The sequence below is a fragment of the Podarcis bocagei genome (assembly GCF_964188305.1).
Source record: "Podarcis bocagei genome assembly, chromosome: 18".
Taxonomy (NCBI): Eukaryota; Metazoa; Chordata; class Lepidosauria; order Squamata; family Lacertidae; genus Podarcis; species Podarcis bocagei.
In genome coordinates this window covers 3566138-3578582 of record NC_138144.1, presented here as the reverse complement: position 1 = coordinate 3578582, position 12445 = coordinate 3566138, and the positions used below count along the sequence as shown (strand labels likewise).

The following is a 12445-nucleotide window of genomic DNA, read 5'->3' as shown; positions in this document are numbered from 1 at the left end:
TCAGTAATAAAAAATTGCAGTTTATTACTAAAAGCAACAGGGATGAAATGCTCCTTCCTATGAAAAGGAGGCATTGAGCAGGGCAATTGATGGCCTAGAGGCATGTTCTGTGGAGAATCCCAACGAGCAGATAAGAGACACCTGAGGTTCCCTATAAGTGTGGCACAAAGTTGTATTCTAGGTATGCCTGAAGGGATGTACATGTTGTTTTTAAACTATGCCATTAATGTTCAGATGCCTATCTTTTATCTCTCTCTCTCCACTGACTCAGTTATGGTAAAGCTGTGAACTGGATTCAGCATTTGCAATTGGATATAATGTGTATAATTCTAAACCCTTGTTACAGGTGCCTTTGGAGAGGATAAATCTTTTAAAGAAAACCAAAGCTTTCAGTCCATTGTTAGCAGGAAAAGCATCTCAGACCTCTACTCTTATTCCCTGTTCCTTATGTATCACTAAGTTAGGTAGGTCCATTAATTTCAGTGGGTCTGCCCTGAAATTGGCTAACTCTGGGAGCCTATGCCCAGAGAGGGGGAAAACACAGGGACATCTGCAAGAGAACCAGCCATTCTTGGAGGAGCTTCCATTATCCCTGTAATGAGCAATGGCTGAAGAATATACAATTCATTTCTTAATTGGGGCTGACCTTCCCCTGCAGAAGAGAGATGGGAGTGGGCTTCTCTGTTGGAAGGAGTACAGAGTATGTGTGTATGGAATTGCCAAATGTTCCCCCAACTCAGTCTTCATGCAGTGCAGTAAGATGCCCATATAAGGTGACTTTTTGGTCTGCCCATCCTACTTCGCTGCTTGTAAGCGTGGGAACAGGTAGAAGCAAGTAATTTATTGGGAAATTTTCTGGTGCCCCAAAGCAGGGGCTGCTAGCCGTATTACTATTACTAGTTTTAATGCTCACCAGAAGGTCCCAGGGTGGGGCAGCAGTGTAAAAATACACCATCTTTAAAGCAAAAGGGGTAGGGAAGCCTGCCTGTCCCACAGGTGCCACAATGGCAGCCCCGGCCCTAGAGAGCAATCTAATTCATTGTGTTCATTTGATTCCTATCCAGTAAACAAAGTTTAAAAAGAAACACCTTTGTATTTGCAGTTGGAATCCATTACAAAGGAGAATTCCTTATGGCTAGAATGAAATACTTCCTCCCACATCACTGGGAATAAGGCACTCGTTTTGTGAGGGCCCATTTTCTTTCAATAGCTTGCATAGAATCATAGAGTTGGAAAAGACCACAAGGGCCATCGAGTCCAACCCCCTGCCAAGCATGTATTCGGTGTCCTTTCTACAGTGGAGGGTTACCAGGACATGCCTGCTGGGTTGTGGGACGACTGAGTTTCTCTTCACAAGGAGGGGTGAGAGGAAATGGTTCCCATATTAAGGAGGATGGAGATGGCAAATGGGATCCTTGGCCTACTGCTCCTCATTGCCCTGAAGACGGAGATTGGATTTTATTGTGGTTTTATTGTGCTTCAGCTGTGAGGGGGATGAAAAAGCTGGGGCAGGGTAGGAAAGAGACTGTATGGTACATTGACTTAAAAACCCTTATCACTTCTAAGGTTTGGTCGAGTTATGCCCAAGCATAGCTATGTGTGGGTGTCTTAATCCTACTGAGATTGAGAAAAGGAACATTCCCAGGATCATGCCCTTTGTTCATTGACAATTATTTTTTTGTTTCCCCACCCTCCCAAAATACAAATCTGGAGGAAGGTTTGAGAACAGTATCATTTTCTTTAGTGAAACTCTTTGCTGCTTTGCAGATTAACTGGTTTCTCACCCCTGCCCTTCTTTTCTGGGGCTGTGAGATTGTTCATTGATGGAAACACCCCTTTTAAAGCTCTATAATTAAGGTTTTCTATTTTTAATGCAAACGCGCAGTTGAGCCTGTTCCTCTTTCTTCCTCCTCCCAGCTTGTTCAGGATTTCCCCCTCTTCTTATTTCCAAATAGTAAAATAAAACAAATTGCTAACAGCGTATGTGCTAGACAGGGAGGTTTTCATCATCTTGACCAGTTGTAAAGGGGAAACTGACCCTCAGTCTTTAAAACAAGACGTAAAATTGTTTTATCTTCTAGTGGAGGGTTGGCTCAGTATTGGACTACATGGCCAGTGACCAGGAATTATGGGAGTATAGTTCAAGAATATCTGGAGGGCCACATGTTCGAGTGAAAGAATGTTTGCATCTGTTTTTTCTCTCTGGAACTGTAAATGCATCCACCATTTCATCTAAACACCTAGTCCAGGGGCAAGAAACCTTTTTCAGCCTAGGGCCACTTTTCCTTCTGGACAACCTTTGTGGTTAACACAGCAGCAGGCAGGACTAGAGGCAGAAGTGGGTTAAGGTTAGGTTAGTTTCTACACACACACACACACCTCTGTCTTCCATCTGGGCAGGTGAAAGGCATGAGAGTTCAAGGATCCAGCCAGCTGCAAAGCAGAGCCATGGGGTGTGTGTGACCTAGGAGAGTTCCAAGGGCCAGGAAGACAGGTCTGGAGGGCCATGATCAGCCCCTGGCCTGACGTTCCCTGCTCCTGACTTTGACCTAATGCTGCTACATCAAATCTAAACTGGCATTGTTTTGAATTAGAAACTGCCATTTGTTTTTTACCCTGAACAAAACGTGTTCTCGCATTTCATGGCATCTTTATTTGTTTTCAGCTTCCTTTGAAACAGTTGGCGGTGTGGGGCGGGGGCTCCTGCAGTACAAATACGCAGCAGCCTCCTGCAATGTTGTTGATTCTTTTGGCCTGAAAGCAGCAGGTGGGGACAGAAGGCATTGTACTTCAAGGCTCTGCAGGAGTGGGGAAAGGGTGGTGGTCTAGATCTGTGTCTCCATCCTGTCCTCAGGCTGTACCATCCTTGAAACTTCTTTTTTAAAAAAACAGATTTGGGTTCATCAGCTGGCATTCAGACCACCACCCCACAGGGTTTTGTTTGTATGGTCTTAATTCCGTTGCTTGTTAATTTTTATTAGGGCCTATTAAAGCTTAGCATTAATACCCAATGAAGCTCCTCAAGATTAAGTGTTTGCAAATGTAGCCTGGTATTTAATTAGCTCTCCGCTTAAAGACCTTTCCCGTGAGAGGCTTAGAACCTGCCTCACGCTGGCAAGCCGGCCTTGTTACGTCTCCTCCTCCTGGCCCCCTTAGTAATGCTGCTTTTGTTGGAAGTAGTTTCCCAGAATATCCCTGTGAGTCTGGCTGGCATTTCTAAGCCCGTGAAGACATTCTGGGCTCTGGAGTTCACCTAGTCATCTTTCAACAACAGGGTGGTAAACAGATCAGCCATTTGTATGGATTTAAATATCTTTGCTGCCCTGTTCCATAGGATTGGAAGGGCTTAGAACACTACATTAGGGGTGATGGGCTGGACGATGACCTCTGGTTTCAGTAGCTTCTGAAAAGTCTTTGACATATTCATGGTTGTATGAGTGGCTCTTTGCCACAGTGGCTATAGGAATCCTCTGGATTTGGAGGCAGTCTTCCTTTTTTGCCATGAGAACAGGCTCCCCAGAGGTATCTACGTGGTTTCTATGGGGAGCAGGATTCCAGACAAGGTGTGCACTCACACAACCCATAGCATGAAATAGGCTCAAATGTATGGTCTTAGTGGGGTGAGTTTGCAGAAGACCTTGCAAACTTAGGGCATAGGTGACTGGATTCCTTGCTTATTTTTCAGAGCAGTGGAAACCGCAGCCCTGCTTAGTTAAAGAGCACTTGGACATAATTCATGCAACAACTCTGTAAGGGAGGTAATTGTTCTGCCCATTTTGCGAATGGGCAGTTGAAGCTGGATTTCCCCCCTCAGCCAGGCATGATTTTGTCTACCCACATTCAAGGCCCAGACAAGCGGGTTCCTTGAATTGCACTGCTATCTTATTCTACAGGAGCCTTCACCAAACCCTGGTGCCTTCCAAATCAGCCTCAGCCAACGTTGCAGGCTAAGACATCTTGGGGGCACCAGTTGGTGAAGGCAGCTGAAAAACATTGAGACTATAATCATTTAGTGGGATAACTCTTGCTGCAGATGCTGACCTTTGTGTAAAAGCCCACAGATTATTGTTTGATCAGACCAATCTTTGAGCAGATCATTAGCTTAGCTGCTCTGAGAGCGATCATGTGGTGCAGCTTTATAGTTACCCTTCCGGCTTTTAGTGGGGGAAAAAACCTCTAGCAGGCTTGAGCTACAAAATGGGAGGCTGAGAGCAACCGTCTTGTGAAACACCAAACCCTTTAGCGGCTCTCTTCATCTGTGTGATTCCCGGTACTCTTTGCTTTCTTACAAGCTGTTGTAAATGCTTCAGAGATGCCGCAACTGTTGGGCTATATCGTTTCATCCACCCCAGTACCATCGAATGCATCTGGAAGCAGATCCTCACCCAGGGATGGCTAGCCTGTTCCCCAGTAACTGGTATTCAGAGGCACTTACTGCCTTTGATGGTGGAAGAACATGACAGATACTGTAGCCTTCTCCTCCGTGGATTTGTCTAATCCTTTTTGAAAGCTGTCCAAGTTGGTGAGAGCCCACTCCTGCCACCCTAACCAGTCAGGAATAATGGGAGCTGGGAGTCACAACAACTTCTGGGGTTCCTTATCCTGCTTTAAGCTGCGAAGTACGCAAGAGAGTTTTTGTTATTAGATACGTTTGAGAGCTTGTTGTGTCCTATCTTAACTTAGAAACACCCTTTGAAGCTCTAGGAATTCTCCGTGGGAGGTAAAAGCAGCCTGGGAAACAAGGGAGTGCCCTCTCTTCTCCTGTCTAGATTTGCTTTGCAGAGGTATCAGCCAAATACATCTAAGAACATCAGATGAGCCTGGTTGCTGGATCAGGCCAAAGCACACCCATTCCAGAATCCTACCCTCACAGTGGCCAACCTTGGCAAGCCTGCAAACCGGACCTGAGTGCAGTAGTGCTTTTCCCACTTGCAATTTCCTGCAACTGGCTTTCCTCAGACAGCGGAGGGGAGAATGTAGCCATTGTGGCCGGTAGCTGTTAATAGCCTTATACTGCATGAATCTGTGTAATCCTCTTTTTCAAGTTGGTAACCGTCACTCCTTGTGGTAGTGACTTCCAGAGTTTAATTGTGTGGGCACATCGGAGGGAGGGGGGAGTTGATGTTTATGGTTAGTTTCTTAAATGCATCTCTTGGGGTAGGTTTGTGTGGGTTTTATCTGGGTAAGAGCTTATCTGAGCTGGTCCAGCTGTCCTCCTGCTTGCTATCTAGGCGCTTTCAAAGTGCAGCTGTGGGATATTATGCCTTGGATTTGTCCACTCACCATCTCTCAGGTCCCTTTCAGAGAGTTTATACTTCCAAATGCCATTGTGCACTGCTTGCAGAAAGCGCAAGTTTTTCACTTGTTTCACAATTATCCCCATATCTGGACAGATCTGTACCTTTTGCCCCTGAATCTTCATGCTGTCTTAGCATGGTCTCCTTGTAGGGCAGACAGCTGGTTCAGAGGGCAGATTTTGAGTGGCAAAACAACAGCTTTTTTAAAAAATTGCTGCTTACATTTGTTGGAGAGCTGCCGTTTTAGATTTGCAGCCTTGAGTTAGTTGCAACATGAAGCCTCCGCCCTGTTGAAAAAATGAATTCTTCCCCAAACCATCTCTTTGTATGAGGTTGGGCGTATTTAGAAATGAGGTTAAAAAGTCACCTGCCAGGTTTCTTCAACTTAATCTGTTTTTGATGTTGTCTCCGTTCTAAGAGTGCCAAAGAGTGAAGTTTAGTCCGGATGCCTCATGGCCTAAAATTAGAGATGGGGAGCCTGGGGGCCAAATGCAGCCCTCCAAGCAATCTTGTCTGGCCCTGAGAACTCTCCCTAGGTTGCAAACTTCACCAGCCCTGTTTCCCACACTCCTTGACTGCATTTGCCTGACTGGAATATGCCCTTGAACTCTGATATTGGCTCTTGCTCTCCAGAATTGAAAAGGTGTGGGTGTAGAAACCAGCCTATGGTCCAAATGAGAAAATTGACACTCACTGCTCCACACTTCTTGCACTGCCCACTACTGGCATGTGGCCCTTGGAAGATTGCCCAGAAGAGAAAGTGGCCCCTAATGCTGGAAACAGTTCCCCAACCCCTAGCCTAAAAGATGAGATGAGCATCCAGTCCCAGGCATGCACAAAATTGCATGGAGGCTTAGGATGTGCTCTGCTTTGTCTAAAGAAGCCTAGTAGCTGTAACTGGGGGGGAAAGGGGTCAAAACCCATGCTTTATATCTGTGAAAGGACCTGGCACTTGGCCATAGCCAGTGGCTGGATGGCTACATTTGTGCCAGAGATCCCCTGCGGTTCTCCAGCTCCTCCCCTCAGCTCAGAGTGGGGAGTGTCTGTTTTTAGTTGAAGGTGACTTTACTTTGAAGCGAATGAGCAGATCATGTGTTTTTCCTTGGGGCAGGGTATATAAGAGCTGGGCATAAACAGCTGAGCGGGACAGGAGGCTAGGCAGTATCCTTCTCTCTCTTGGGACATCGTTCTGCCCCTCTCTTGATCCACCCTGTTTCCTCCATCCTCATCGAGGACTTACTTCCCTGAGAGCCTGGCAAGTTTTCCCTATTCCAGTTAATGTTGGCCTGCGAGCTGTGCACCTCCACAGTCAAAACAAGCTTGCTCCGACAAGCAGTAAATCCTGTATAGGAGCAGGATGCCACATTTTTTATTGGTGAGGAAAATTGTGTGGTTCAGCTCCCGTAGGATAGGGTGCCTGTGAATGCTCCCACTAAGGTTAAAAGGGGTCATAGCTCAAAGTGTGGCAGATCAGCAGTAGAACACCTGCTTTGCATGCAGAAGGTCCCAGAGTGAGACTCATTGTGGTTGAGACTGGCCGTCATTCTCCCTCTTACCCTCCTTCTCACTGGAAAAGTGAGAAGGAGGGTATTTTTCCAATTGCATAAGTCAAAGCAAGCTAGTCCTTATTGGGATGTGCTAGTCTGTCCATCATCAGCTAACCAGCCCACATGCCTAATCTCTCTGCACCTTTCCTTGTTGGCTAGCGATCCATTTTGCCGTACCTTGTTTTTAATATGTTTTGTAGCCCAGAGCAGCGTGCGCTATTTTAGAACCCACCTCCCATGTGAATTCTGGGGTTTACTGGGAGTAGACACCAGCTGGGTTGTCTAGCCAGCCCGACCTTTGCAAGAGGGCTGGCCCTTCTAACCTTTTAACTGCTTTTATTTATCAAACACATTTCTCCGCTGCCCTTCAGCCGCAGAGCTGTTGCCGGTGTGGTTTATAAGAATAAAGCCAACTCCATAAATTTAAATAAGCTTCGTAAACCTGGAGTGACATAGTGCTTTGATTTTACTGTGACCAAAGTCTCTTCGGTTTTGAAAGCTGAACACCAGTTAAGGCTTAAAACCTAGCTGGAATTGTTTGTAATGGGCTGGATCTAGCAAAATTCTGTTCAGAGTAGACTCATTGAAAATAAAGTGCATGGCATGGCTAGCGTATATCGAATTCAAGCTTTGTCCTCTAAATTTCAGTGGGTCTACTCAGAGCATGCCTAATGTTGGATACAGCCCAATGTACTTCACAAAATACCCCCCCCCCAATAAATTTTCTTGAATATATACCTTTGACTGAAGGAAATATGTGCTGTCCTAAGTCCTAGCAGTTCGAAAGCACGTGAGAGTGCAAGTAGATAAATAGGTACCGCTCCAGCGGGAAGGTAAATGGCGTTTCCGTGCACTGCTCTGGTTCGCCAGAAGCGGCTTAGTCATGCTGGCCACATGACCTGGAGGCTGTACGCCGGCTCCCTCGGCCAATAAAGCAAGATGAGCACCGCAACCCCAGAGTCAGTCACGACTGGACCTAATGGCCAGGGGTCCCTTTACCTTTTTAAGTCATCTATTTGTTTCCTTAATTTCTACCCCCACTTTATTTTAAAAAATATATACACACTTTGCAGTTGCTTCTCTGAAAAGCACAGAGCCAAAACCAGAAAAAGCCATAAATTGTGTATTGTGTAAAGTAGGTTCTTATGGTTCCTGCCCTGAATTTAACACCACACAACTTCCGGAGTTATCGTATTATGCAAGGAACAGAAAAAATCCTGTCATGGCCATCTCTCTCCTCTTCTGCCCCCAGAGCATGGCAGTTCCTTGGCTGTTGGCACAAACTCCTTCCCGAGTCCCTCAGCCAGCAGTTAGTGCCCTTTTTTCCTTTTCCTTTTTTAAAGTGTTTTGATGGGTGAACAAGACTCAAAGCCTAATGAACTGAGTTCAGCCCTGCAGGGTTGCCTGCAGCGCTTCATTTCCTTGTTCCAGTTTGGAGGCCGGATTTGGGGACATTTCTAAAAAAATGTGTGGATTCTTGTGTATATAATTTCCCGCTAATTTGTTTACCGCTGCGTTTTGTAAGCTCTGTGTAAGGCGGGGGGGGGGGGGTTTCCAGGCTGGTGGCCACATTTGTCTCCCCGTCCAAGCTGGGTGAGGAAAAAGCCTGAGAGATACAGGGATAGACATACATCTCTATCCTCCATTCAGGCAGGTAAGAAAGAATTCCATAGGTTGCAGACAGATTCAACAAATAAACAAGGAGAGGCCTGGAGGACCAATTTCTCCTCCTCAGACCTGGACTTCCCCATTCCTGTTGTCTGAAGGAGCTTCTACCTACATCTCTAGGAAGCTTGCAGGGCAGGACATGGGGTGGGGAGCCAGTGACCAACCGGATCTTGCTGCACTCTCATTGTTCCTGACCATTGTGGCTGGGGGTGATGGGGCTTGGAGTCGAGCAATGTCTCAAGGGCAACAGGTTCCTCACCCCTCACATGGGTTTTTCCGGGTAGCAAACCAGGCAACATAGCCAGACCTGACTGTACAGGATGTGACGCAAACCACCAGTTGTTCCCGTGACTAAAGCCAGTTAAAGTTCTCTTGGATGTGATGACTCAGTTTTCTTGCATATGATGTACTGGGAAGAGTTTAACCTTAGATTCTTTGGTTGAGGTCACATAGGACATGCCCATGGTACGTTAAGCCAGAGGTGTGCAGATTTAAACCTTTGGTACAGTAGGCTGTTTTCAATACACACACACACACACACACACACACACACACACACACACACACTGTCCTCCATACAGACACGCAAGTTCAAGGACATATTCGAGCTAAGCAAAAACAGTTAAGGAGTGTGTCAAGGAGGACTAGTGAGACATAGGAAAAGTTCCCAGGGGCAAACAGAGGAGCCTGGAGTCCCACATTTGACCCCTGTCTTGAGGTTTCCCTACCTTCTCTAAAGAGGCATGCTATGGATGTGCAAGCAGGGCTTCTGGCCCTGAAAGTGTCTTGTTTCTGAAGAAAGCAGACCTTTAAAACCCTAGCCATGAATAAGGTTTCCCGTTTTGCAACAGTTTCCTTGAACAGGCTTGCCTACTCTGTCTGGTTGCTAAAACAATTAAAAGGCATATTGTCTTGACAAGTAACTATAGAGTTTATACTAGAGTTGCTGGAAACTGCAGGAGGGGAGAGTGCTTTTATGTTCAGATCCTGCTTGTGGTGTTCCCACAGGCATCTGGTAGGCCACTGTGAGAGCAGGATGCTGAACTAAATGGGCATTGGCTCTTTTTACATTCTTAGGCAGAAGGTCCCATGTTCAATCCCTGATAGCATCTTCAGGAAGTATTGTCCCCGCCTGAACCCCTGCAGCGTCAGTTCTGCTGATTTGATACAATGTTGAACTGGGTACGCCAAAGGTCTGACACTGTATAAGGCAGCTTCGCATGTCCCTACCATAGCTGCCAAGCGTCCCTTATTTGGCGGGACAGTCCCTTGTCCCAGGGCCATGTCCCGCTGCTGTCCCTTATTGATGATGTCCCTTAAATAAGCTACTGAAGGTAATGGGGCCCTTTCTATGTCCAGCTGTGCTTTGTCAACAACAAATTGTTGCTTTTTTGTGTTGAATATATGCTATATGGTAATTTATAGGACCTAATAGGTATCTAAAGCCATTTGCACGCAACAAAATATGTATTTTATCAAAGTAATTGTTGATCCCTTATTTTCGAGGCTGCTGGTCCCTTATTTTCAAATCTGTAAATTGACAGCTATGGTCCCTACATGCATTCTAAATCTAGCCCCTCTGGATGCTTCAATGTTCTGTTCACTCTGTCTTCCCCTGGGTAGCCTCGGCATTGTTCTGGCTCTTAATGCTATTTGCTTTGGGCAAGGTTTATCCAGCCTTGGTTAAAGAAAAGATTCCTTGAACTTTTATTTTTTGCTCGGTTTTTAATTTTTGGCTTACGCTAAGATTTTGCGAGGGCATATTGTATCCGATTGCGCAGCCGAGTGAGCAAGCACACTGAGGTCTGACGCAGCACGGCAGGTTGGCTAGTAGCGCAGAGGGAGCTGGCTTGCTGCACTGGGAATCGGAACCCCACACAATGGCACCCAGTCACTATGGCCAGGCTGCGTGCCAAGAGTTACCCAATTTGGGTCAACTGACCGTTGGCGGAGGAGGCAAAGGCATGCTTGTTCACCTCAGCGTGGGGCATGTGAGGACGTGCTCCCTGTCGGAGGGGTGCTCCGCTTTCTGATAATTGCGTAGCAGGGCTTGTCTTTGTCCCTTGGCATGCCTGGAAGGAACCATCTGGGTTTGCTGCAAGGGCAAACACTCCTGCGACAATTGCTAAACTGTGTGGCAGTTGACGTGCACGGTGCCTCAAATGTCCCCCGCCATTAGCTTCCTTCTTAATGACTTGTCCCCCTGTTTCCCTCTTCTCTGCAGAAGGGAATGAAGACCAGTAGCCAGGACTGGAAAGCAAGTGGGAAGTCTTTCGCAAGTGAGGGCTTAAGCAAACTGCCTATTAATATTATTACTATTATTAAGAAAATACACCTGCCTGAGCATCCCCACCTAAACTGCTCATCCCACTGCCACCAAAATGGAAGAAAACTGGGGAGCCATTGCTTACATGGGTGCTTTGCGTGATTCTGAGTTTAGTTGAGCATAGGACTGGAGTGAAGATGTCAAAGCTAAGGGCTTCTCTGTAAAACCTTTTGCTGTAAGTTGCCTTGTTCCGTGAAAATCAGTCCAAAAATAAAATCCGCAAAGACAACTAAGCACCATGAGTGTGCAACATGCTAGCTTTCTTGGCTAAATGCAAAACTTGGGCAAGTTTTGGCTACTGTTCATAGTAAAGGCTCACAAACTTGTGATCTGCATGTTTAGGTGCCCTGTGGAAATCTTCGTACTTAACCCTGTACTTTTTAGTTTATCTTCTGATGATAGAGCCCAGGGTTGGGGTTATCAAAGAATCAACCATGGCCCTAACCTGTGCCCTCTGACTTCCACACTACATTGTGGGTGCAGTATACCACCTTTTCCCATTCTCAGCAGTCTTGCCTAGGGCCCATGATTTTCACAATAGTGTGCCAACTTTCATGCTAGTTCTGAAGAGGAATTACTCCCCCTCCTTCATCTATCACACGAGAAAGACAAGAATGTCTTGGTTGAGATAAAGCTGTCTGTGCTTTGATTATATAGCTAATGTGGTGCAGTGGTTAAAGGTGATGGATTTGGACCTGAGGGACTGGCATTCAGTGTTTGAAACTCCCTTGTTCTAGGCACATTTTGCGAAAGCAGTTTCTGAACTCTGGGTGCATTACTGCGCCTAAGATTTTAGATTAAAACTGCAGAGTGGAAGGAGGACCTTTTCTGCCTCCCCACTTCTAGCTACTCTCTGAAGACCGGAGAAGAGACCCTCTTAAGAATATTAGGGGGTTGGGCCAGGGGAAGGACTAGACTGTGTGAAAAAATGAAGACGATATTTTAGCTGCCGTTCATTCATTTTCAGCTTTGTGTTCTTCTTATAAAAAGTGCCTAGACATTCCGTTGTTGCGCCCACAACCTAGGTTTAAAGTGCCATTTAGCTCCTAGCTTTCATATCTCAGTTTCTAATACTGTTGGTGTTCAAATCTACACTCAGCCATGAAGCTTGCCGGGTGACCTGGGGCCAGTCACTGCCCTTCAGCCTAACCTACAGGGTGTTGCAACAATAATATGGAGAGGGGGAAAGCTATGTACCTTGAGCTCCTTGGAGGAAAGGTGGGATATGAAGAGCAAATAAATAACAAAACAGTCCATTTTCCAGCATTTTTTGTTTGGGATGGGTATGGATTGAGAGTCTGATTGCTGTGTTGCTGCATAAGTAAAGCATCTGGAGCTGCGATGCTGTTGCCTTGTTCACCTTCTTCTGAGCACGTCCAAAGTTCTGCATGTGGCCTTTCTGTTGAAGGCCCTGTAATTGCCTCTGAAGCTTGTCAAGCCTTCTGATAAGGACACAGTGACCCAATGTACCCAGGACTTGCTGCAGTAGTCTCGGTGGGATGCAAGTTAAACAGCAAGAAGTGTAAAACCAGTGTTGTGGTGCTTCCTGTCTAGTTTTCCACCAGTTCCTTGTATGCCCCAAGTTCTTGTGCAGGCAAAGCTTGAAA

General features: G+C 46.2%; 1 protein-coding gene across 1 annotated transcript in view; it reads left to right on the top strand.

Moving 5' to 3' along the window:
- The window catches only part of BSG (basigin (Ok blood group)), a 37138-nt gene that overhangs the window by 2456 nt on the left and 22237 nt on the right, over positions 1 to 12445 (top strand). The gene's annotated exons all lie outside the window — the stretch shown is intronic.